The sequence below is a fragment of the Procambarus clarkii genome, chromosome 16, assembly GCF_040958095.1.
Source record: "Procambarus clarkii isolate CNS0578487 chromosome 16, FALCON_Pclarkii_2.0, whole genome shotgun sequence".
NCBI lineage: Eukaryota > Metazoa > Arthropoda > Malacostraca > Decapoda > Cambaridae > Procambarus > Procambarus clarkii.
The window spans coordinates 1,158,627-1,185,533 of record NC_091165.1 but is presented as its reverse complement, the minus strand read 5'-3'; positions in this window follow the sequence as shown (position 1 = coordinate 1,185,533).

Genomic DNA, 26,907 nt, shown 5'->3' with positions numbered 1-26,907 from the left:
ATGACACTGCTTCACTGGACTGCAACATCATCGAATAACGCTGCCATTTATTTCTAACAACACAAACTCACAATTTCACATGTCAATCATTGCAATTGTTTATAAATAGACACTAACTAACCCTGCTTGCTCCAAGGTATAAATACAGGTGCCAAATTTTATTCAGAAGGCAACTCCAGCGTGGCCTAGTCGGATAGAACATGTTCTTAATCCGGATAGACCTGCGTTCGAGCCTGTCGCAACAGATGCAACTACAGGGCACAGATAGATTTCTGTGATGTCCTCTCCTGTAGGAGCATCAGTTTCGATAGATTCTCTGGATAGCCGGAGATTGATTGACTGCTCCCTTGGAATGTGGGGAAGGGTTGAAATCCGGGGGCCCACGGACGGATACCTGGATGCACTGACCTCGGGCAGGTCTTTCAATTCACCTGGATTTCAGGTGGGGAGAAGGGAGGCAATTTGGGTCGACACAAATGGCTTCCTGGACCCAGAACTCCATGGATACATGTGTCCGTGTATCCTTGGATACATGTCCGTATATCACAGACAAGCATAGATAGTCACACGGATTGATCACACGGATACATTTCCGTGTGATCCGTGAATCCGTGTGATACGGGATTCGAATTCGATTGAATTCGTGGGAGGGGATAAGGATAAGGGAGGCAATTTGAAGGGACACAAATGGCTTCCTGGACCCAGAACCCCATGGATAACCCTAAACATAATAAGGTTACGAAATCCCATAAGATAAGATACACGGACATACATAAGATATACGGAAATCCCTAAGATACACGGATAGGTTCGTGTCACAGGTAACAGGGGGACGGAAGGGAGGGAGAAAGAGAGAGAGGGAGGGAGGGAGGGAGAGAGGGAGGGTATAATTAAATTTCAATTATCAATTTTATTAATTACAATTAAATTAATTTAACTCAATTTAATTGGAGCTAAAAATCTAGTTAAGATTTCTTAATTTTAATTTATTAATTTAATTAATTTAATAAGTTTTAATTTTAATGAGTTTAAATCTAGGGAGGGAAGGAGGGAGGTTTATTTTCTGTTGTTAGGTTAGCGTATTTTTAACCAACCTAACCAACCTAAACTAACCTAACCTAATATAATCAACTTTTTTTTTAAGTTTATAAACCTTTATAACAATAAGGTAAACTATATTAAAGAAAATTATTTAAAAAATTAAACTATATTAAATACAAGTTAAACTTGTTTCTTAACTTGTTCCTTGTTCCACCTCTATAAACCTTTAATAACTATAGGTTAAAAATAATAATGACATTAACTCCATTAGGCAGGTTTAGGTTACAGGTTATGTTAAGTTTAGGTTTAGGTTGGTTAAAAATACGCTAAGGTAAAAAAGGTAAGGTCAATGCTTTAAACAACCGACGGCTAAAAGGACAGACTCCAAGATTGATACTCTATCCTGCTGGATCGAGCATTAAATTATTATGCATTAAATTATTAAATTAAATTGAAATATTACATTTTTAAAATATTAGCCTTAAAGCTAAGCATTAAATTGGATCTATGTGTGTACTCACACATAGGTGAGTACATATAAATGAATGACATGTTCCTTCTCGTCTCACAATCGGGGATTCAAGGGTTCGAATCCCGGTCGGGCAGGGTTGTAATTGTTGGTAGCGTTTCCTTTCACCCAATGCCTCTATTCACCTTGAAGTATATAGTGAGTTACTTGCATCCTGGTAACTGAGTGAGGGTTAGTCCTTGTTAGTTGGACCTTGTGGGGTAGGTGTTATAAGCCTAACATATGTATATATAAACTGCTTGTTCCACGACTCAGTGATTTTATATGTGTTTACTAAATGATGCCTAAGAGAGCATATCTAAGACCTAAAATTTGGCCATTTTAGATTATTTTTACTTTTAAATTATTTGAATTTATGCCAAGGTCATATATGCTTTGAAGAGATTTGCTTAGGTTCTTTAATTATCGGTAGATTGGTGGCATTTGCATGCAATTTGTGCGAGATCAATAGCATCCCAACATTTCCATTTTGGAGAAACACTCCATGTGTTGTTGGTTTGACTAAATAGTTGCTATTTTGCTATTAGTTACTATTATTCCAAATTTGTGGATTTTAACTTCGAATCATAAAGCGAGGTTTCGTATTATTTAGATCCAAGAAAATACATATGACAATGTTGTTTCCAATACAAATGATAAAAATAAATGTGTTTTCATTAGAATTAACTAAAATGTTCCTGATTTTCCGTTTATATTACCGATGGAAGATGGACACGTAAAACCGCTCTATTCCGGCTGAAACGTCGATCTCTTAAGCCTCTGCATCACTCTCTTGAGCCTTTGCATCACTCTCTTGAGCCTCTGCATCCCTCTCTTAAGCCTCTGCAACGCTCTCTCCAGCCTCTGCAACACTCTCGTAAGCCTCTGCATCCCTTTTTGGAGCCTCTGCAACACTTTCTTAAGCCTCTGCATCCCTTTCTTGAGCCTCTGCATCCCTTTCTTGAGCCTCTGCATCACTCTCTTGAACTCCTTCATCCCTCTCATTAGCCTCTGGATCCCTCTCATGAGCCTTTACATCACTCTCTTAAGCCTCTGCATCACTCTCTTGAGCCTCTGCGTCACTCTCAAGAGCCTATGAATCCCTCCCTTGTGCCTCTGCATCCCTCACTTGAGCCTCTGCATCTCTCTCTTGAGCCCTTGCAGCACTCTTGTAAGTCTCTGGATCCCTTTTTTGAGCCTCTGCATCACTTTCTTAAGCCTCTGCATCCCTTTCTTGAGCCTCTGCATCACTCTCGTGAACTCCTACATCCCTCTGATGAGCCTCTGCATCCCTCTCCTGAGCCTTTGCGTCACTCTCTTAAGCCTCTGCATCACTCTCTTGAGCCTCTGCGGCACTCTCAAGAGCCTATGAATCCCTCTCTTCTGCCTCTGCATCCCTCACTTGAGCCTCTGCATTTCTCTCTCTTGAGCCCCTGCATCCCTCTCTTGAGCCTCTGCATCACTCTCTTGAGCCTCTGCGTCACTCTCATGAGCCCCTGCATCCTTCTCTTAAGCCTCTGCATCACTCTCTTAAGCCTCTGCATTACTCTCGGAAGCCTCTGTATCACTCTCTTGAGCCTCTGCATCCCTCTCTTCAATTCCTTCATCCCTCTCATGAGCCTCTGCATCCCTCTCTTGAGCCTTTGCATCACTCTCTTAAGCCTCTACATCCCTCTCCTGAGCCTCTGCATCACTCTCAAGAGCCTCTGCATCCCTCTCTTGTGCCTCTGCATCCCTCACTTGAGCCTCTGCAACCCTCTCTTGAGCCTCTGCATCCCTCTCTTGGGCCTCTACATCCCTCTCTTGAGCTTCTCCATCCCTCTCTTAAGCCTCTGCATCACTCTCTTAAGCCTTTGTATCTCTCTCTTCAGCATCTGCATCACTCTCTAGAGCCTCTGCATCCCTCTCTTGAGCCTCTGCAACACTCTCTTCCGCCTCTGCATCTCTCTCTTAAGCCTCTGAATCCCTCTCTTTAGGCCTCTGCATCAATCTCTCGAGCCTCTGCATCACTCTCTTGAACCTCTGCATCACTCTCTTGAGCCTCTGCATCACTTTCTTGAGCCTCTGCATCACTCTCTTGATCCTCTGCATCACTATCTTGAGCCTCTGCATCACTCTCTTGATCCTCTGCATGACTCTCTTGAGCCTCTGCATCACATTCTTGAGCCTCTGCATCACTCTCAAGAGCCTCTGCATCACTCTCTTCAGCCTCTGCATCACTCTCTTAAGCCTCTGCTTCCCTCTCTTGATCCTCTGCATCACTCTCCTGAGCCTCTGTATCACTCTCTTAAGCCTCTGCATCACTCTCGTAAGCCTCTGAATCACTCTCTTGATCCTCTGCATTACTCTCTTGAGCCCCTGCATTCCTCTCTTGATCCTCTGCATCAATCTCTTGAACCTATGCATCAACCTTTTAAGCCTCTGCATCCCTCTTTTGAGCCTCTGCATCACTTTCTTAAGCCTCTCTCCTGAGCCTCTGCATCACTCTCTACAGCCTCTGCATCACTCTCTTAAGCCTCTGCATCCCTCTCTTGATCCTCTGCATCACTCTCTTGAGCCTCTGCATCTTTCTCTTGAGCCTCTGCATCCCTCTCTTAAGCCTCTACATCATTCTCTTGAGCCTCTGCATTACTCTCTTGAGCCTCTGCATCACTGTCTAAAGCCTCTGCATCTCTCTCTTCAGCCTCTGCATCCCCTCTATTAAGCCTCTGCATCACTCTCTTAAGCCTCTGCATCACTCTATTGAGCTTCTGCATCATTCTCCTGAGCCTCTGCATCCTTCTCTTAAGCTTCTACATCATTCTCTTGATCCTCTGCACCACTCTCTTGAGCCTCTGCATCATTCTCTTGAGCCTCTGCATCCCTCTCCTAAACCTCTACATCATTCTCTTCAGCCTCTGCATCCCTCTCTTGAGCGTCTGCATCACTCTCAAGTGCCTCTGCATCTTTCTCTTGTGCCTCTGCATCACTCACTTTAGCCTCTGCATCCCTCTCTTGAGCGTCTGCATCACTCTTTTGAGCCTCTGCATCATTCTCTTGAGCCTCTGCATCCCTCTCTTAAGCCTCTGCATCACACTCTTAAGCCTCTGAATCACTCCTTTGAGCATCTCCATCCCTCTCTTGAGCCTCTGCATCACTCTCGTAACCCTCTGCATCACTCTCGTAAGCCTCTGAATCACTCTCTTGAGCCTCTGCATCCCTCTCTTGAGCCTCTGCATCACTCTCTTCAGCCTCTGCATCCCTCTCTTGAGCCTCTGCATCTCTCTCATGAGATTCTGCATCACTTTATTGAGCCTCTAAATCCCTCTCTTGAGCCGCTGTATCCCTCTCTTAAGCCTCTGCATCACTCACTTGAGCCTCTGCATAACTCTCTTGAGCCTCTACATCACTCTCTTGAGCCTCTGCATCCCTCTCTTATGCCTCTGCAACACTCTCTTCAGCCTCTGCATCACTGCCTTAAGCCTCTGCATCCCTCTCTTGATCATCTGCATCTCTCTCGTAAGCCTCCGCATCACTCTCTATAGCCTCTGCATAACTCTCTTGAGTCTCAGCATCACTCGCTAGAGCCTCTGCATCCCTCTCTTGAGCCTATGCAACACTCTCTTCCGCCTGTGCATCACTCTCTTAGGCCTCTGAATCCCTCTCTTGAGGCCTCTGCATCACTCTCTCGAGCCTCTGCATCACTCTCTTGATCCTCTGCATCACTCTCTTGAGCCTCTGCATCGATCTCTTGAGCCTCTGCAACACTCTAATTGATGCATCACTATAATGAATTATCACTATAATGTGATGATTTTTCGTATGAAATAAAATGCAAGAAAACTTGCTTACTATACAATATTATGCGAAATTCTGATATTTGAAGGCCAAATCACATATCGTGATACGACATGAAATAGTATCGAAATATTGGTAAAAATGAATATATTTACATTATATCAAACTACATGAAAAACGTGAAAAAAGTCACTATTTAACCATATTTGAGGATTTTAACTACAAATCATAGAGCGAGGTTTCGTATTATTTAGATCCAAGAAAAGACATATGACAATGTTGTTTCCAATACAAATGATAAAAATCAATGTGTTTTCATTAGAATTAACTAAAATGTTCCTGATTTTCCGTTTATATTACCAATGGAAGATATACACGAAAACCGCTCTATTCCGGCTGAAACGTCGATATATGCAATAAAAACAGAACTTCTCCCCTTTTCAATATCTTACTCAGTATTTTAACGAGAAACAAATGGTTGATTAAAAATGAAGTATTTAAGGTTATTATCTAATCAATTATGTGTTTGCATCATTTTTATCGTATATATAATGAATTAATACCCATAAACTGAAAATTCACAAAAATGTGGAAAAACGGCAAAATATTGCCTAATTCGATGATATTTTGCTTAAATCACATTAAGGAAAAGGGGATGATAAACGTCAAAATATTGCTAAATTCGATGATTTTTCGTACGAAACAAAATGTAAGAAAACTTGTTTAAAATGCAATATTATGCGAAATTCTGAGATTTGAAAGCCAAATCACATATCGTGATACTACATGAAATAGTATCGAAATATTGGCAAAAATGAATATATTTACGTAATATCAATCTACATGAAAAACGTGAAAAAATCACAATTTAACCATATTTGAGGATTTTAACTTCAAATCATAGAGCGAGGTTTCGTATTATTTAGATCCAAGAAAAGATATATGACAATGTTGTTTCCAATACAAACGATAAAAATCAATGTGTTTTCATTAGAATTAACTAAAATGTTCCTGATTTTTCGTTTATATTACCGATGGAAGATGCTGCATCATTCTCTTGAGCCTCTGCATCCCCCTCTTAAGCTTCTACATCATTCTCATGATCTTCTGCATCACTCTCTTCAGCCTCTGCATCATTCTCTTGAGCCTCTGCATCCCTCTCCTAACCCTCTACATCATTCTCTTGAGCCTCTGCATCCCTCTCTTGAGCCTCTGCATATCTCTCAAGTGCCTCTGCATCTTTCTCTTGTGCCTCTGCATCACTCACTTTAGCCTCTGCATCCCTCTCTTGAGCCTCTGCATCACTCTCGTGATCCTCTGCATCACTCTTCTGAGCCTCTGCATCATTCTCTTGAGCCTCTGCATCCCTCTTCTAAGCCTCTGCATCACACTCTTAAGCCTCTGAATCACTCTCTTGAGCCTCTCGATCCCTCTCTTGAGCCTCTGCATCGCTCTCCTAAGCCTCTGCATCACTCTCGTAAGCCTCTGAATCACTCTCTTGAGCTTCTGCATCACTCTCCTGAGATTCTGCATAACTCTCTTGAGATTCTGCATCACTTTCTTGAGCCTCTACATTCCTCTCTTGAGCCTCTGCATCCCTCTCTTAAGCCTCTGCATCACTCGCTTGAGCCTCTGCATCCCTCTCTTAAGCCTCTGCAACACTGTCTTCAGCCTCTGCATCACTCCCTTAAGCCTCTGCATCCCTCTCTTGATCATCTGCATCACTCTCGTAAGCCTCCGCATCACTCTCTTGAGCCTCTGCATAACTCTCTTGAGCCTCTGCATCCCTCTCTTGAGCCTCTGCAACACTCTCTTCCGCCTGTGCATCACTCTCTTAAGCCTCTGATTCCCTCTCTTGAGGCCTCTGCATCACTCTCTCGAGCCTCTGCATCACTCTTTTGATCCTCTGCATATCTCTCGTAAGCCTCTGAATCACTCTCTTGAGCTTCTGCATCCCTCTCTTGAGCCTCTGCATCACTCTCTTGAGAATCTGTATCACTTTCTTTAGCCTCTACATCCCTCTCTTGAGCCTCTGCATCCCTCTCTTAAGCCTCTGCAACACTCTCTTCAGCCTCTGCATCACTCCCTTAAGCCTCTGCATCACTCTCTTGATCATCTGCATCACTCTCGTAAGCCTCCGCATCACTCTCTTGAGCCTCTGCATAACTCTGTTGAGCCTCTGCATCCCTCTCTTGAGCCTATGCAACACTCTCTTCCGCCTCTGCATCACTCTCTTAAGCCTCTGAATCCCTCTCTTGAGGCCTCTGCATCACTCTCTCGAGCCTCTGCATCACTCTCTTGATCCTCTGCATCACTCTCTTCAACCTCTGCATCACTCTCTTCAGCCTCTTCAGATTTTCGCATAACATTGCATTTTAAGCAAGTTCTCTTGCATTTTGTTGCGTACTAAACATCATCGAATTTAGCAATATTTTGACGTTTATTATCCCCCTTTTCCTTTATGTGATTTAAACAAAATATCATCGAATTAGGCAATATTTTGCCGTTTTTCAACGGTTTTGTGAATTTTCAGTTTATTGTTATTAATACATTAAATATACGATAAAAATGATGCAAACACGTAATTGATTAGAAATTAATCTTAAATACCTCATTTTCAATCAACTATTTGTTTCTCGTTAAAATACTGAGTAAGATATTGAAAAGGGGAAAAGTTCGTTTTTTATTGCATATATCGACGTTTCAGCTGGAATAGAGTGGTTTTACGTGTACATCTTCCATCGTTAATATAAACGGAAAATCAGAAACATTTTAGTTAATTCTAATGAAAACACATTGATTTTTATCATTTGTATGGGAGACAACATTGTCATATGTCTTTTCTTGGATCTGAATAATATGAAACCTCGCTTTATGATTCGAAGTTAAAATCCTTAAATTTGGTTTAATAGTGACTTTTTTAACGTTTTTCATGTTGTTTGATATTACGTAAATATTTTCATTTTTACCAAAATTTCGATACTTTTTCATGTAGTATCACGATATGTGATTTCGCCTTCAAATCACAGAATTTCGCATAATATTGCATTTTAAGAAAGTTTTCTTGCATTTTGTTTCGTAAAGGAAACAAAATAAAGGAAAAGGGGATGATAAACGTCAAAATATTGCTAAATTCGATGATGTTTAGTAAGAAACAAAATGCAAGAAAAGTTGCTTAAAATGCAATATTATGCGAAAATCTGAGATATGAAGGCCAAGTCACATATCGTGATACTACATGAAATAGTATCGAAACACTGGTATAAATGAGTATATTTACGTAAAATGAAACTAGATGAAAAACGTGAAAAGAGTCACTATTATTTCAAATTTGTGGATTTTAACTTCGAATCATAAAGCGAGGTTTCGTATTATTTAGATCCAAGAAAAGACATATGACAATGTTGTCTCCCATACAAATGATAAAAATCAATGTGTTTTCATTTGAATTAACTAAAATGTTCCTGATTTTCCGTTTATATTACCGATGGAAGATGTACACGTAAAACCACTCTATTCCAGCTGAAACGTCGATATATGCAATAAAAAACGAACTTTTCCCCTTTGCAATATCTTTCTCAGTATTTCAACTAGAAACAAATAGATGATTGAAAATGAAGTATTTAAGGTTATTATCTAATCAATTATGTGTTTGTATCATTTTTATCGTATATATAATGAATTAATAACAATAAACTGGAAATTCACAAAAACGTGGAAAAACAGCAAAATATTGCCTAATTCAATGATATTTTGTTTAAATCACATAAAGGAAAAGGGAGATGATAAACGTCAAAATATTACAAAATTCGATGATTTATAGTACGAAACAAAATGCAAGAAAACTTGCTTAAAATGCAATATTATGCGAAATTCTGAGATTTGAAGGCCAAATGACATATCGTGATACTACATGAAAAAGTATCGAAATATTGGTAAAATGAATATATTTACGTAATATCAAACTACATGTAAAACGTGAAAAAAGTCACTATTAAACCAAATTTAAAGATTTTAACTTCGAATCATAAAGCGAGGTTTCGTATTATTTAGATCCAAGAAAAGACATATGACAATGTTGTTTCCAATACACATGATAAAAATCAATGTGTTTTCATTAGAATTACCTAAAATGTTCCTGATTTTCCGTTTATATTACCGACGGAAGATGTACATGTAAAACCGCTCTAATCCAGCTAAAACGTCGATATATGCAATAAAAATAGAAATTCTCCCCTTTTCAATATCATATTCAGTATTTTAACGAGAAACAAATAGTTGATTGAAAATGAGGTATTTAAGGTTAATTTCTAATCAATTATGTGTTTGTATCATTTTTTTCGTATATTTAATGAATTAATAACAATAAACTATAAATTCACAAAAACGTGGAAAAACAGCAAAATATTGCCTAATTCGATGATATTTTGTTTAAATCACATAAAGGAAAAGGGGGATATAAACATCAAAATATTACTAAATTCGATGATTTATAGTACGAAACAAAATGCAAGAAAACTTGGTTAAATTACAACATTATGCGAAATTCTGAGATTTGAAGGCGAAATCACATATCGTGATACTACATGAAAAAGTATTGAAATATTGTTAAAAATGAATATATTTACGTAATATCAAACTACATGAAAAACATGAAAAAAGTCACTATTAAACCAAATTTAAGGATTTTAACTTCGAATCATAAAGCGAGGTTTCGTATTATTTAGATCCAAGAAAAGACATATGACAATGTTGTTTCCAATACAAATGATAAAAATCAATGTGTTTTCATTAGAATGAACTAAAATGTTCCTGATTTTCCGTTTATATTACCGATGGAAGATGTACACGTAAAACCGCACAATTCCGGCTGAAACGTCGATATATGTAATAAAAACCGAATTTCTCCCCTTTTCAATATCTTACTCAGTATTTCAACGAGAAACAAATAAATGATTGAAGATGAAGTATTTAACTTTATTATCTAATCTATTACGTGTTTGCATCATTTTTATCGTATATTTAATGAATTATTACTAATAAACTGAAAATTCACAAAAACGTGGAAAAACGGCAAAATATTGCTTAATTCGATGATATTTTGTTTAAATCACATAAAGGAAAAGGGGTATGATAAACGTCAAAATATTGCTAAATTCGATGATGTATAGTACGAAACAAAATGCAAGAAAACTAGCTTAAAATGCAATATTATGCGAAAATCTGAGATATGAAGGCCAAATCACATATCGTGATACTACATGAAATAGTATCGAAATATTGTTATAAATGAATATATTTATGTAAAATCGAACTAGATGAAAAACGTGAAAAAAGTCACTATTATTCCAAATTTGAGGATTTTAACTTCGAATCATAAAGCGAGGTTTCGCATTAGTTAGATCCAAGAAAAGACATATGACAATGTTGTTTCCAATACAAATGATAAAAATCATTGTGTTTTCATTAGAATTAACTAAAATGTTCCTGATTTTTCGTTTATATTACCGATGGAAGATGTACACGTAAAACCGCTCTATTACGGCTGAAACGTCGATATATGCAATAAAAACCGAACTTCTCCCCCTTTTCAATATCTTACCCAGTATTTCAACGAGAAACAAATAGATGATTGAAAATGAAGTATTTAAGGTTATTATCTAATCAGTTATGTGTTTGTATCATTTTTATCGTATATTTAATGAATTAATAACAATAAACTGGAAATTCACAAAAACGTGGAAAAACAGCAAAATATTGCCTAATTCGATGATATTTTGTTTATATCACATAAAGGAAAAGGGGGATGATAAACGTCAAAATATTACTAAATTCGATGATATATAGTACAAAACAAAATGCAAGAAAACTTGCTTAAAATGCAATATTATGCGAAATTCTGAGATTTGAAGGCGAAATCACATATCGTGATACTACATGAAAAAGTATCGAAATTATGGTAAAAATTAATATATTAAAAATGAATAAATTATTAATTTAAATTAAATTATTAAATTTTTAAATTATTAGCATTAAAGCATTAATTGGATCTATTTGTGTACTCACACATAGGTGAGTACACTTAAATGAATAACTTGTTCCTTCTCGTCTCACAATCGGGGATTCAAGGGTTCGAATCCCGGTCGGACAGGGTTGTAATTGTTGGTAGCGTTTCCTTTCACCCAATGCCTTTATTCACCTAGAAGTAAATAGTGAGTTACTTGCATCCTTGTGAGTGAGCGAGGGTTAGTCACTAGTTGGACCTTGTGGAATAGGTGTTATAAGCCTAACATATGTATATATATATAAACTGCTTGTTCCACGACTCAGTGATTTTACATGTGTTGACTAAATGATGCCTAAGAGAGCATATCTAAGACCTAAAATTTGGCCACTTTAGATTATTTTTACTTTTAAATTATTTGAATTTATGCCAAGGCCATTTATGTTTTGAAGAGATTTGCTTAGGTTCTTTAATTACCGGTAGGTTGGTGGCATTTGCATGCAATTTGTGCGAGATCAATAGTATCCCAACATTTCCATTTTAGAGAAACACTCCATTTGTTGTTGGTTTGACTAAATAGTTGCTATAAGCACTATCATTAATGGAGAAATGGCTGGTATGTGTGAGTAAACTCCATTATGCAGTTTTGGTTAGTTTGGGTTACAGGTTAGGTTAGGTTTAAGGATTTTAACTTCGAATCATAAAGCGAGGTTTCGTATTATTTAGATCCAAGAAAAGACATATGACAATGTTGTTTCCAATACAAATGATAAAAATCAATGTGTTTTCATTAGAATGAACTAAAATGTTCCTGATTTTCCGTTTATATTACCGATGGAAAATGTACACGTAAAACCGCACAATTCCGGCTGAAACGTCGATATGTGCAATAAAAACCGAACTTCTCCCCTTTTCAATATCTTACTCAATATTTCAACGAGAAACAAATAGTTGATTGAAAATGAGGTATTTAAGATTAATATCTAATCAATTACGTGTTTGCATAATTTTTATCGTATATTTATTGTATTAATAACAATAAACTGAAAATTCACAAAACCGTTCAAAAACGGCAAAATATTGCCTAATTCGATGATATTTTGTTTAAATCACATATAGGAAAAGGGGATGATAAACGTCAAAATATTGCTAAATTCGATGATGTTTAGTACGAAACAAAATGCAAGATAACTTGCTTCAAATGCAATTTTATGCGAAAATCTGAGATATGAAGGCCAAACCACATATCGTGATACTACATGAAATAATTTCGAAATATTGGTAAATTTGAATATATTTACGTAATATCAAACTACATGAATAACGTGAAAAAAGTCAATATTATTCCAAATTTGAGGATTTTAACTTCGAATCATAAAACGAGGTTTCGTATTATTTAGATCCAATAAAAGACATATGACAATGTTGTTTCCAATACAAATGATAAAATTCGATGTGTTTTCATTAGAATTAACTAAAATGTTCCTGATTTTCCGTTTATATTACCGACAAAAGATGTACACGTAAAACCGCACAATTCCAGCTGAAACGTCGATGTATGCAATAAAAACCGAATTTCTCCCCTTTTCAATATCTTACTCAGTATTTCAACGAGAAACAAATAGATGATTGAAGATGAAGTATTTAAGTTTATTATTCAATCAATTACGTGTTTGCATCATTTTTGAGCCTCTGCAACACTCTCTTGAGATTCTGCATCACTCTCTTCAGCCTCTTCATCCCTCTCCTGAGCCTCTGCATCCCTCTCTTAAGCCTCTGCATCACTCTCTTCAGCCTCTGCATAACTCTCTTGAGCCTCTGCATCACTCTCTTGAGCCTCTGCATCACTCTCTTAAGCCTCTGCAACACTCTCTTCAGCCTCTACATCACTCCCTTAAGCCTCTGCATCCCTCTCTTGATCATCTGCATCACTCTCGTAACCCTCCGCATCACTCTCTTGAGCCTCTGCATAACTCTTTTGACCCTCTGCATCACTCTCTAGAGCCTCTGCATCCCTCTCTTGAGCCTCTGCAACACTCTCTTCCGCCTCTGCACCACTCTCTTAAGCCTCTGAATCCCTCTCTTGGGGCCTCTGCATCACTCTTTCGAGCCTCTGCATCACTCTCTTGATCCTCTGCATCACTCTTTTGAGCCTCTGCATCACTCTCTTGATCCTCTGCATCACTCTCTTGATCCTCTGCATCATTCTCTTGAGCCTCTGCATCGCTCTTTTAAGCCTCTACATCATTCTCTTGAGCCTCTGCATTACTCTCTTGAGCCTCTGCATCACTGTCTAAAGCCTCTGCATCACTCTCTATTAAGCCTCTGCATCACTCTCTTAAGCCTCTGCATCACTCTATTGAGCTTCTGCATCATTCTCTTGATCCTCTGCATCACTCTCTTGAGCCTCTGCATCATTCTCTTGAGCCTCTGCATCCCTCTCCTAAACCTCTACATCATTCTCTTGAGCCTCTGCATCCCTCTCTTGAGCCTCTGCATCACTCTCAAGTGACTCTGCATCTTTCTCTTGTGCCTCTGCATCACTCACTTTAGCCTCTGCATCCCTCTCTTCAGCCTCTGCATTATTCTCGTGATCCACTGCATCACTCTATTGAGCTTCTGCATCCCTCTCTTGAGCCTCTGCATCACTCTCAAGTGCCTCTGCATCTTTCTCTTGTGCCTCTGCATCACTCACTTTAGCTTCTGAATTCCTCACTTGAGCCTCTGCATCACTCTCGTGATCCTCTGCATCACTCTTTTGAGCCTCTGCATCATTCTCTTGAGCCTCTGCATCCCTCTTTTAAGCCTCTGCATCTCACTCTTAAGCCTCTGAATCACTCCCTTGAGCCTCTCCATCCCTCTCTTGAGCCTCTGCATCACTCTCTTAATCCTCTGCATCACTCTCGTAAGCCTCTTAATCAATCTCTTGAGCCTCTGCATCCCTCTCTTGAGCCTCTGCATCACTCTCTTCAGCCTCTGCATCCCTCTCTTGAGCCTCTGCTTAACTCTCTTGAGCCTCTACATCACTCTCTTGAGCCTCTCCGTCCCTCTCTTAAGCCTCTGCAACACTCTCTTCAGCCTCTGCATCATTCCCTTAAGCCTCTGGATCCTTCTCTTGATCACCTGCATCTCTCTCGTAAGCCTCCGCATCACTCTCTTGAGCCTCTGCATAACTCTCTTGAGTCTCTGCATCACTCTCTAGAGCCTCTGCATCCCTCTCTTGAGCCTCTGCAACACTCTCTTCCGCCTCTGCATCACTCTCTTAAGCCTCTGAATCCCTCTCTTGAGGCCACTGCATCACTCTCTCGAGCCTCAGCATCACTCTCTTGATCCTCTGCATCACTCTCTTGAGCCTCTGCATCACTCTCCTGAGCCTCTGCATCACTCTCTTGATCCTCTGCATCACTCTCTTGGGCCACTGCATCCCTCTCTTGAGCCTCCACATCTCTCTTTTAAACCTCTGCATCACTCTGTTAAGCCTCTGCATCACTCTCTCAAGCCTCTGAACCACTCTCTTGAGCCTCTGCATAACTCTCTTGAGCCCCTGCATCCCACTCTCAACTCTCTGCATCACTCTCTTGAGCCTCTGCATCACCCTCGTAAGCCTCTGCATTACTCTCTTGAGCCTCTGCATCCCTCTCCTAAGCGTCTAACTCACTCTCTTAAGCGTCTGCATCACTCTCGTGAGCCTCTGCATCCCTCGCTTGAGCCTCGCATCAATCTTTTCATCCTCTTCATCCCTCTCTTGAGCCTCTGCAACACTCCCTTCAGCCTCTGCATCACTCTAGTAAGCCTCTGAATCAATCTCTCGATCCTCTGCATCACTCTCTTGATCCTCTGCGTCACTCTCTAGAGCCTCTGCATCACTCTCTTCAGCCTCTGCATCACTCTCTTAAGCCTCTGCTTCCCTCTCTTGATCCTCTGCATCAGTCTCATGAGCCTCTGCATCACTCTCTTAAGCCTCTGCATCACTCTCGTAAGCCTCTGAATCACTCTCTTGAGCCTCTGAATTACTCTCCTGAGCCCCTGCATCCCTCTCCTGAGCCTCTGCATCACTCTCTTGAGCCTCTGCAAAACCCTTTTAAGCCTCTGCATCCCTCTTTTGAGCCTCTGCATCACTTTCTTAAGCCTCTCTCCTGAGCCTCTGCATCACTCTCTTAAGCCTCTGCATCACTTTCGTAAGCCTCTGAATCACTCTCTTGAGCCTCTGCATCCCTCTCTTGAGCCTCTGCATCACTCTCTTCAGCCTCTGCATCCCTCTCGTGATCCTCTGCATCACTCTCTTGAGATTCTGCATCACTCTCTTGAGCCTCTACATCCCTCTGTTGAGCCTCTGCATCCCTCTCTTAAGCCTCTGCATCACTCTCTTGAGCCTCTGCATAACTCTCTTGAGCCTCTGCATCACTCTCTTGAGCCTCTGCATCCCTCTCTTAAGCCTCTGCAACACTCTCTTCAGCCTCTGCATCACTCCCTTAAGCCTCTGCATCCCTCTCTTGATCATCTGCATCACTCTCGTAAGCCTCCGCATCACTCTCTTGAGCCTCTACATAACTCTCTTGAGCCTCTGCATCCCTCTCCTGAGCCTCTGCAACACTCTCTTCTGCCTCAACATCACTCTCTTAAGCCTCAGAAGCCCTCTCTTGAGGCCTCTGCATCAATCTCTCGAGCCTCTGCATCACTCTCTTGATCCTCTGCATCACTCTCTTGAGCCTCTGCATCCCTCTCTTGAAATCCAGCATCTCTCTCATGAGCCTCTGCATCCCTCTCTTGAGCCTCTGCATCACTCTCAAGAGCCTCTGCATCCCTCTCTTGTGCCTCTGCATCTCTCACTTGAGCCTCTGCATCCCTCTCTTGAGCCTCTGCATCCCTCTCTTGGGCCACTGCATCCCTCTCTTGAGCCTCCGCATCTCTCTTTTAAGCCTCTGCATAACTCTCTTAAGCCTCTGCATCACTCTCTCAAGCCTCTGCAACCCTCTTTTGAGCCTCTGCTTCACTTTCTTAAGCCTCTCTCTTGAGCCTCTGCATCACTCTGTTGATCCTCTGCATCACTCTCTTAAGCTTCTGCATCCCTCTCTTGATCCTCTACATCACTCTCTTGAGCCTCTGCATCATTCTCTTTAGCCTCTGCATCCCACTCTTAAGCCTCTACATCATCTCTTGAGCCTCTGCATTACTCTCTTGAGCCTCTGCATCACTGTCTAAAGCCTCTGAATCTCTCTCTTCAGTCTCTGCTTCCCCTCTATTAAGCCTCTGCATCACTCTCTTAAATTCAGCCTCTGCATCACTCTATTGAGCTTATGAATCACTCTATTGAGCTTATGAATCACTCTCTTGAGCCTCTACATCCTTCTCTTGAGCCTCTGCATCACTCTCTTAAGCCTCTGCAACACTCTCTTCAGCCACTTCATCACTCTCTTAAGCCTCTGCATCCCTCTCTTGAGCCTCTGCATCACTTTCAAGAGCCTCTGCATCCCTCTCTTGAGCCTCTTATTCCCTCTCTTGAGGCTCAAGAGAGTGATGCAGAGGCTTAAGAGAGGGAGGCAGAGGCTCAAGAGAGGGATGTAGAGGCTCAAGAGAGTGATGCAGAATCTCAAGAGAGTGATGCAGAGTCTCACAAGAGGGATGCAGAGGCTGAAGAGAGTGATGCAGAGGCTCAAGAGAGGGATGCAGTGGCTCAATAGAGTGATTCAGAGGCTTACGAAAGTGATGCAGAGGCTTAAGAGAGTGATGCAGAGGCTCAGGAGAGAGGCTTAAGAAAGTGATGCAGAGGCTCAAAAGAGGGATGCAGAGGCTTAAAAGTGTTTTGTAGAGGCTCAAGAGAGTGATGCAGAGGCTCAGGAGAGGGATGCAAGGGCTCAAGAGAGTAATGCAGGGGCTCAAGAGAGTGATTCAGAGACTTACGAGAGTGATGCAGAGGCTTAAGAGAGTGATGCAGAGGCTCATGAGACTGATGCAGAGGATCAAGAGAGGGAAGCAGTGGCTTAAGAGAGTGATGCAGAGGCTGAAGAGAGTGAAGCAGAAGCTCTAGAGAGTGACGCAGAGGATCAAGAGAGTGATGCAGAGGCTCAAGAGAGTGAAGCAGAGGATCGAGAGAGTGATGCAGAAGCTCGAGACAGTGATTCAGAGGCTGACTAGAGTGATGCAGAGGCTGAAGGGAGTGTTGCAGAGGCTCAAGAGAGGGATGAAGAGGATGAAAAGAATGATGCAGAGGCTCAAGAGAGGGATGCAGAGGCTCACGAGAGTGATGCAGAGGCTTAAGAGAGTGAGCCAGACGCTTAGGAGAGGGATGCAGAGGCTCAAGAGAGTAATGCAGAGGCTTAAGAGGGTGATGCAGAGGCTCAAGAGAGTGATGCAGAGAGTGGAGAGAGGGATGCAGGGGCTCAAGAGAGTTATGCAGAGGCTCAAGAGAGTGGTTCAGAGGCTTGAGATAGTGATGCACAGGCTTAACAGAGTGATGCAGAGGCTTAAAAGAGAGATGTGGAGGCTCAAGAGAGGGATGCAGTGGCCCAAGAGAGAGATGCAAAGGCTGAAGAGAGGGATGCAGAGGCTCATGAGAGAGATGCAGGACTTCAAGAGAGGGATGCAGAGGCTCCAGAGAGTGATGCAGAGGATCAAGAGAGTGATGCAGAGGATCAAGAGAGTGATGCAGAGGCTTGAGAGAGTGATGCAGAGGCCTCAAGAGAGGGATTCAGAGGCTTAAGAGAGTGATGCAGAGGCGGAAGAGAGTGTTGCAGAGGCTCAAGAGATGGATGCAGAGACTCTAGAGAGTGATGCAGAGACTCAAGAGAGTTATGCAGAGGCTCAAGAGAGTGATGCGGAGGCTTACGAGAGAGATGCAGATGATCAAGAGAAGGATGCAGAGGCTAAAGGGAGTGATGCAGAGGCTGAAGAGAGTGTTGCAGGGGCTTAAGAGAGGGATGCAGAGGCTCAAGAGAGTGATGTAGAGGCTCAAGAGAGTTAAGCAGAGGCTCAAGAGAGTGATGCAGAGGCTTAAGAGAGGGATGCCGAGGCTCAAGAGAGGGGTGTAGAGACTCAAGAAAGTGATGCAGAATCTCAAGAGAGTGATGCAGAGGCTCAAGAGAGGGATGCAGAGGCTGAAGAGAGTGATGCAGAGGCTCAAGAGAGGGATGCAGAGGCTCAAGAGAGTGATTAAGAGGCTTACGATAGTGATGCAGAGGGTTAAGAGAGTGATGCAGAGGCTCAGGAGAGGGATGGAGAGGCTCAAGGGAGTGATTCAGAGGCTTAAGAGTGTGATGCAGAGGCTTAAGAGAGGGATGCAGAGGCTCAAGAGAATGATGCAGAGGCTCAAAAGAGTGATGCAGAGGATCACGAGAGTGATGCAGAGGCTCAAGTGAGGAATGCAGAGGCTAAAGTGAGTGATGCAGAGGCACAAGAGAAAGATGCAGAGGCACTTGAGAGTGATGCAGAGGCTCAAGAGATGGATGCAGAAGCTCAATAGAGTGATGCAGTGGATCACGAGAATAATGCAGAGGCTCAAGAGAGGGATGCAGAGGCTAAAGTGAGTGATGCAGAGGCACAAGAGAAAGATGCAGAGGCACTTGAAAGTGATGCAGAGGCTCAAGAGAGGGATGCAGAGGCTCAAGAGAATGATGTAGAGGTTTAGGAGAGGGATGCAGAGGCTCAAGAGAATGATGCAGAGGCTCAAGAGAGTGATGCAGAGGATCAAGAGAATGATGTAGAGGATTATTAGAGGGATGGAGAGGCTTAAGAGAGGGATGCAGAGGCTCAAGAGAGTGATGCAGAGGCTGAAGAGAGAGATGCAGAGGCTTAATAGAGTGGTGCAGAGGCTCAAGAGAGTCAAGCAGAGGCTCAAGAGAATGATGCAGAGGCTCAAGAGAGTGATGCAGAGGATCAAGAGAATGATGTAGAGGCTTAAGAGAGGGATGGAGAGGCTCAAGAGAATGATGCAGAGGCTCAAGAAAGTAATGCAGAGGATGAAGAGCGGGATGCAGAGGCTAAAGAGAGTTTTGGAGTTGTTTGTGAGAATGATGCAGAAGCTCAAGAGAGTGATGCAAAGGCTCAAGAGAGTGATGCAGAGGCTCAAGACAGGGGATGCTGAGGCTTAAGAGAGGGATGCAGAGACTCCAAAGAGTGATGCAAAGGTTCAAGAAAGGGATGCAGTGGCTTTAGAGAGTGATGCAAAGGCTCAAGAGAGTGATGCAGAGGCTCATGAGAGGGGTGCAGAGGCTCCAGTGAGGGATGGAGAGGCTTAGGAGAATGATGCAGAGGCTCAAGAAAGGGATGCAGAGGCTCAGGAGAGTGATGCAGAGGCTCAAGTGATTGATGCAGGGGCTCAAGAGAGTGATGCAGAGGCTTACGAGAGTGATGGAGAGGCTCAAGAGACTGATGCAGAGGCTCAAGTGAGTGATGCAGTGGCTAAAGAGAGTGATGCAGAGGTTTAGGAAAGTGATGCAGAGGCTTAAGAGAGGGATGCAGAGGCTCAAGAGAGTGATGCAGAAGCTCAAAAGAGTGATGCAGAGGCTTAGGAGAATGATGCAGAGGCTCAAGAGAGGGATTCAGAGGCTGAAGAGAGTGATGCAGAGGCTTAAGTGAGTGATGCAGAGGCTTAAGAGAGGGATGCAGAGGCTCAAGAGAGTGATGCAGATTCTGAAGAGAGAGATGCAGAGGCTTAAGAGAGTGATGCAAAGGCTCAAGAGAGTGATGCAGAGGCTCAAGAGAATGATGTAGAGGCTTAAGAGAGTGATGCAGAGCCTCAAGAGAGTGATGCAGAGGATGAAGAGAGGGATGCAGAGGCTTAAGAGAGTGATGCAGAGACTCAAGAGAGGGATGCAGAGGCTCAAGAAAGTGATGCAGAGGCTTAAGAGAGGGATGCAGAGGCTCAAGGGAGTGATGCAGATGCTGAAGAGAGAGATACAAAGGCTTAAGAGAGTGATGCAGAGGCTTAAGAGAGGGATGGAGAAGCTCAAGAGAGGGATGTAGAGGCCCAAGAGAGGGATGCAGAGGCTCAAGAGAGGGATGCAGAGGCTCAAGTGAGGGATGCAGAGGCACAAGAGAGGGATGCAGAGGCTCTTGAGAGTGATGCAGAGGCTCAGAAGTGGGATGCAGAGGCTTAAGAGAGTGATGCAAAGGCTCAAGAGAGGGATGCAGAGGCTCATGAGAGGGATGAAGGAATTCAAGAGAGGGGTGCAGGGGCTCAAGAGAGTGATTCAGAGGCTTCCGAGAGTAATGCAGAGGCTTAAGAGAGTGATGCAGAGGCTCAAGAGAGGGATGCAGGGGCTCAAGAGAGAGAAATGCAGAGGCTTAAGAGAGTGAAGCAAAGGCTCAGGAGAGGGATGCAGAGGCTCATCAGAGGGATGCAGGAGTTCAAGAGAGTGATGCAGAGGCTCAAGAAAGGGATGCAGAGGCTTAAGAAAGTGATGCAGAGGCTCAAGAGAGTGATGCAGAGGATGAAGAGAGGGATGCAGAGGCTTAAGAGAGTGATGCAGAGACTCAAGAGAGGGATGCAGAGGCTCAAGAAAGTGATGCAGAGGCTTAAGAGAGGGATGCAGAGGCTCAAGGGAGTGATGCAGATGCTGAAGAGAGAGATACAAAGGCTTAAGAGAGTGATGCAGAGGCTTAAGAGAGGGATGGAGAAGCTCAAGAGAGGGATGTAGAGGCCCAAGAGAGGGATGCAGAGGCTCAAGAGAGGGATGCAGAGGCTCAAGTGAGGGATGCAGAGGCACAAGAGAGGGATGCAGAGGCTCTTGAGAGTGATGCAGAGGCTCAGGAGAGGGATGCAGAGGCTTAAGAGAGTGATGCAAAGGCTCAAGAGAGGGATGCAGAGGCTCATGAGAGGGATGAAGGAATTCAAGAGAGGGGTGCAGAGGCTCAAGAGAGTGATTCAGAGGCTTCCGAGAGTAATGCAGAGGCTTAAGAGAGTGATGCAGAGGCTCAAGAGAGGGATGCAGGGGCTCAAGAGAGAGAAATGCAGAGGCTTAAGAGAGTGAAGCAAAGGCTCAGGAGAGGGATGCAGAGGCTCATCAGAGGGATGCAGGAGTTCAAGAGAGTGATGCAGAGGCTCAAGAAAGGGATGCAGAGGCTTAAGAAAGTGATGCAGAGGCTCAAAAAAGGGATCCAGAGGCTTACAAGAGTGCTGCAGGGGCTCAAGAGAGTGACGCAGAGGCTCAAGAGAGTGATGCAGAGGCTTAAGAGAGTGATGAAAAGGCTCAGGAGAGGGATCCAGAGGCTAATGAGAGGGATGCAGGAGTTCAAGAGAGTTATGCAGAGGCGCAAGAAAGGGATGCAGAGGCTTTAGAAAGTGTTGCAGAGGCTCCAAAAAAGGATGCAGAGGCTTACGAGAGTGTTGCAGAGGCTGGAGAGAGTGTTGCAGAGCCTTAAGAGAGGGATGCAGAGGCTCAAGAGAGTGATGCAAAGGCTCAAGAGAGTGATGCAGAGGCTGAAGAGAGTGTTGCAGAGGCTAAAGAGAAGGATGCAGATGCTCAAGAGAGGGATGCTGAGGCTAAAGAGAGTGATGCAGAGGCTGAAGAGAGTGTTGCAGAGGCTTAAGAGAGGGATGCAGAGGCTCAAGAGAGTGATGCAAAGGCTCAAGAGAGTGATGCAGAGGCTTAAGAGATCGACGTTTCAGCCGAAATAGAGCGGTTTTACGTGTCTATCTTCCATCGGTAATATAAACGGAAAATCAGGAACATTTTAGTTAATTCTAATGAAAACACATTTATTTTTATCATTTGTATTGGAAACAACATTGTCATATGTCTTTTCTTGGATCTAAATAATACGAAACCTCGCTTTATGATTCGAAGTTAAAATCCACAAATTTGGAATAATAGTAACTAATAGCAAAATAGCAACTATTTAGTCAAACCAACAACACATGGAGTGTTTCTCCAAAATGGAAATGTTGGGATGCTATTGATCTCGCACAAATTGCATGCAAATGCCACCAACCTACCGATAATTAAAGAACCTAAGCAAATCTCTTCAAAGCATATATGACCTTGGCATAAATTCAAATAATTTAAAAGTAAAAATAATCTAAAATGGCCAAATTTTAGGTCTTAGATATGCTCTCTTAGGCATCATTTAGTAAACACATATAAAATCACTGAGTCGTGGAACAAGCAGTTTATATATACATATGTTAGGCTTATAACACCTACCCCACAAGGTCCAACTAACAAGGACTAACCCTCACTCACTTACCAGGATGCAAGTAACTCACTATATACTTCAAGGTGAATAGAGGCATTGGGTGAAAGGAAACGCTACCAACAATTACAACCCTGCCCGACCGGGATTCGAACCCTTGAATCCCCGATTGTGAGACGAGAAGGAACATGTCATTCATTTATGTGTACTCACCTATGTGTGAGTACACACATAGATCCAATTTAATGCTTAGCTTTAATGATAATTTTTTAAAAATTTAATAATTTAATTTAATTTAAAAATTTAATGCATAATAATTTAATGCTCGATCCAACAGGATAGAGTATCAATCTTGGAGTCTGTCCTTTTAGCCGTCGGTTGTTTAAAGCATTGACCTTACCTTTTTTACCTTAGCGTATTTTTAACCAACCTAAACCTAAACTTAACATAACCTGTAACCTAAACCTGCCTAATGGAGATAATGTCATTATTATTTTTAACCTATAGTTATTAAAGGTTTATAGAGGGAGGAACAAGGAACAAGTTAAGAAACAAGTTTAACTTGTATTTAATATAGTTTAATTTTTTAAATAATTTTCTTTAATATAGTTTGTACCTTATAGTACCTTATTGTTATAAAGGTTTATAAACTTAAAAAAAAAGTTGATTATATTAGGTTAGGTTAGTTTAGGTTGGTTAGGTTGGTTAAAAATACGCTAACCTAACAACAGAAAATAAACCTCCCTCCTTCCCTCCCTAGATTTAAACTCATTAAAATTAAAACTTATTAAATTAATTAAATTAATAAATTAAAATTAAGAAATCTTAACTAGATTTTTAGCTCCAATTAAATTGAGTTAAATTAATTTAATTCTAATTAACAAAATTGATAATTGAAATTTAATAATACCCTCCCTCTCTCCCTTCCTCCCTCCCTCTCTCTCTTTCTCCCTCCCTTCCGTCCCCCTGTTACCTGTGACACGAACCTATCCGTGTATCTTAGGGATTTCCGTAAATCTTATGTATGTCCGTGTATCTTATCTTATGGGATTTCGTAACCTTATTATGTTTAGGGTTATCCATGGGGTTCTGGGTCCAGGAAGCCATTTGTGTCCCCTCAAATTGCCTCCCTTATCCCCACCCACGAATTCAATCGAATTCGAATCCCGTATCACACGGATTCACGGATCACACGGAAATGTATCCGTGTGACTATCTATGCTTGTCTGTGATATACGGACATGTATCCAAGGATACACGGACACATGTATCCATGGAGTTCTGGATCCAGGAAGCCATTTGTGTCGACCCAAATTGCCTCCCTTCTCCCCACCTGAAATCCAGGTGAATTGAAAGTCCTGCCCGAGGTCAGTGCATCCAGGTATCCGTCCGTGGGCCCCCGGATTTCAACCCTTCCCCACATTCCAAGGGAGCAGTCAATCAATCTCCGGCTATCCAGAGAATCTATCGAAACTGATGCTCCTACAGGAGAGGACATCACAGAAATCTATCTGTGCCCTGTAGTTGCATCCGTTGCGACAGGCTCGAACGCAGGTCTATCCGGATTAAGAACATGTTCTATCCGACTAGGCCACGCTGGAGTTGCCTTCTGAATAAAATTTGGCACCTGTATTTATACCTTGGAGCAAGCAGGGTTAGTTAGTGTCTATTTATAAACAATTGCAATGATTGACATGTGAAATTGTGAGTTTGTGTTGTTAGAAATAAATGGCAGCGTTATTCGATGATGTTGCAGTCCAGTGAAGCAGTGTCATGACTGAATGAATATAGAAGAATTTAGGCTAACTGACTGACATGTGAATGTTTAAACGGGTGCATTAGTTATAATTTAGTGTTGTATGTCCAAATGAGGCGAACGATTTGGCTGGGTAAATAGAGCGTTATCGCCGCCATTTTATCTGTTTGACGGGGAGGAGGGGGGGGGGGGGAGGGTTGTAACACTGGGATTGGAATGGGGGTAAGGATATGGCGGCCACCGTTGAGGGGAGGTTGTTGGTAGGGGGGGTGTCCAAAGGACCCCCGTTAGAGGGGGGAGGGAGTCAACCCAGGTTGACTCCGTGAGTCAACCTGGGTTGGTGGGGGGGAGGGAATCGAGGGTTGGCACTTAGGTATTTAAACCTATTTTTTTGAGATTGGTTATATATGGTGAGGTGTTTAGGAAGGAATAAGAAAAGTGTTTGTGACTGAGTTGAGTATATTAGTTACTGTGATTCATGTTAGAAAGAATGTAGGTGCTGGAAATGTTTAAAGATTTTTTAATGACTTCATTTGATTAATATTGTATGAATTAACGGTAAGTGAACACTGGAGATTGATATTCAACAGCATACTGAGTGGACTAGTTTTAGCAGGCAGGCAGGCAGGCAGGCAGGAAAGCAGGCAGGTTGAAAGAAAATGGAATGACAAATGGTTACAGACATTTTCTTCACAGATGGTAAAAACTATTATAATCACATTTACACATTTCAATGTGCGACATTCTTACACACACACACACACACACACACACACACACACACACACACACACACACACACACACACACACACACACACACACAGGTTTGTATGTGTCATCTAATCATCAACCTGTCACCTAATCAAACCTGAACACCGTAACCTAAAACCTAACCTAACCTGTAACCCAAACTAACCTAAAACTGCATAATGGAGTTTACTCACACATACCAGCCCTTTCTCCATTAATGATAGTGCTTATAGCAACTATTTAGTCAAACCAACAACAAATGGAGTGTTTCTCTAAAATGGAAATGTTGGGATGCTATTGATCTCGCACAAATTGCAAGCAAATGCCACCAACCTACCGGTAATTAAAGAACCTAAGCAAATCTCTTCAAAACATAAATGGCCTTGGCATAAATTCAAATAATTTAAAAGTAAAAATAATCTAAAGTGGCCAAATTTTAGGTCTTAGATATGCTCTCTTAGGCATCATTTAGTCAACACATTTAAAATCACTGAGTCGTGGAACAAGCAGTTTATATATATACATATGTTAGGCTTATAACACCTATTCCACAAGGTCCAACTAGTGACTAACCCTCGCTCACTCACAAGGATGCAAGTAACTCACTATTTACTTCTAGGTGAATAAAGGCATTGGGTGAAAGGAAACGCTACCAACAATTACAACCCTGTCCGACCGGGATTCGAACCCTTGAATCCCCGATTGTGAGACGAGAAGGAACAAGTTATTCATTTATGTGTACTCACCTATGTGTGAGTACACAAATAGATCCAATTCATGCTTTAATGCTAATAATTTAAAAATTTAATACTTTAATTTAAATTAATAATTTATTCATTTTTAATATATTCATTTTTACCATAATTTCGATACTTTTTCATGTAGTATCACGATATGTGATTTCGCCTACAAATCTCAGAATTTCGCATAATATTGCATTTTAAGCAAGTTTTCTTGCATTTTGTTTCGTACTTTAAATCATCGAATTTAGTAATATTTTGACGTTTATATCCCGCTTTTCCTTTATGTGATTTAAACAAAATATCATCGAATTAGGCAATAATTTGCTGTTTTTCCACGTTTTTGTGAATTTCCAGTTTATTGTTATTAATTCATTAAATATACGATAAAAATGATACAAACACATAATTGAATAGATAATAACCTTAAATACTTCATTTTCAATCATCTATTTGTTTCTCGTTGAAATACTGAGAAAGATATTGAAAAGGGGAGAAGTTCGTTTTTTATTGCATATATCGACGTTTCAGCCGGAATAGAGTGGTTTTACGTGTACATCTTCCATCGGTAATATAAACGGAAAATCAGGAACATATTAGTTAATTCTAATGAAAACACATTGATTTTTATCATTTGTATTGGAAACAACATTGTCATATGTCTTTTCTTGGATCTAAATAATACGAAACCTCGCTTTATGATTCGAAGTTAAAATCCTTAAATTTGGTTTAATAGTGACTTTTTTCACGTTTTTCATGTAGTTTTATACTACGTAAATATATTTATTTTACCAATATTTTGATACTTTTTCATGTAGTATCACGATATATGATTTCGCCTTCAAATCTCAGAATTTCACATAATATTGCATTTTAAGCAAGTTTTCTTGCATTTTGTTTCGTACTATATATCATCGAATTTAGTAATATTTTGACGTTTATCATCCCACTTTTCCTTTATGTGATATAAACAAAATATCATCGAATTAGGCAATATTATGCTGTTTTTCCACGTTTTTGTGAATCTCCAGTTTATTGTTATTAATTAATTAAATATACGATAAAAATGATACAAACACATAACTGATTAGATAATAACCTTAAATACTTCATTTTCAATCATCTATTTGTTTCTCGTTGAAATACTGAGTAAGATATTGAAAAGGGGAGAAGTTCGGTTTTTATTGCATATATCGACG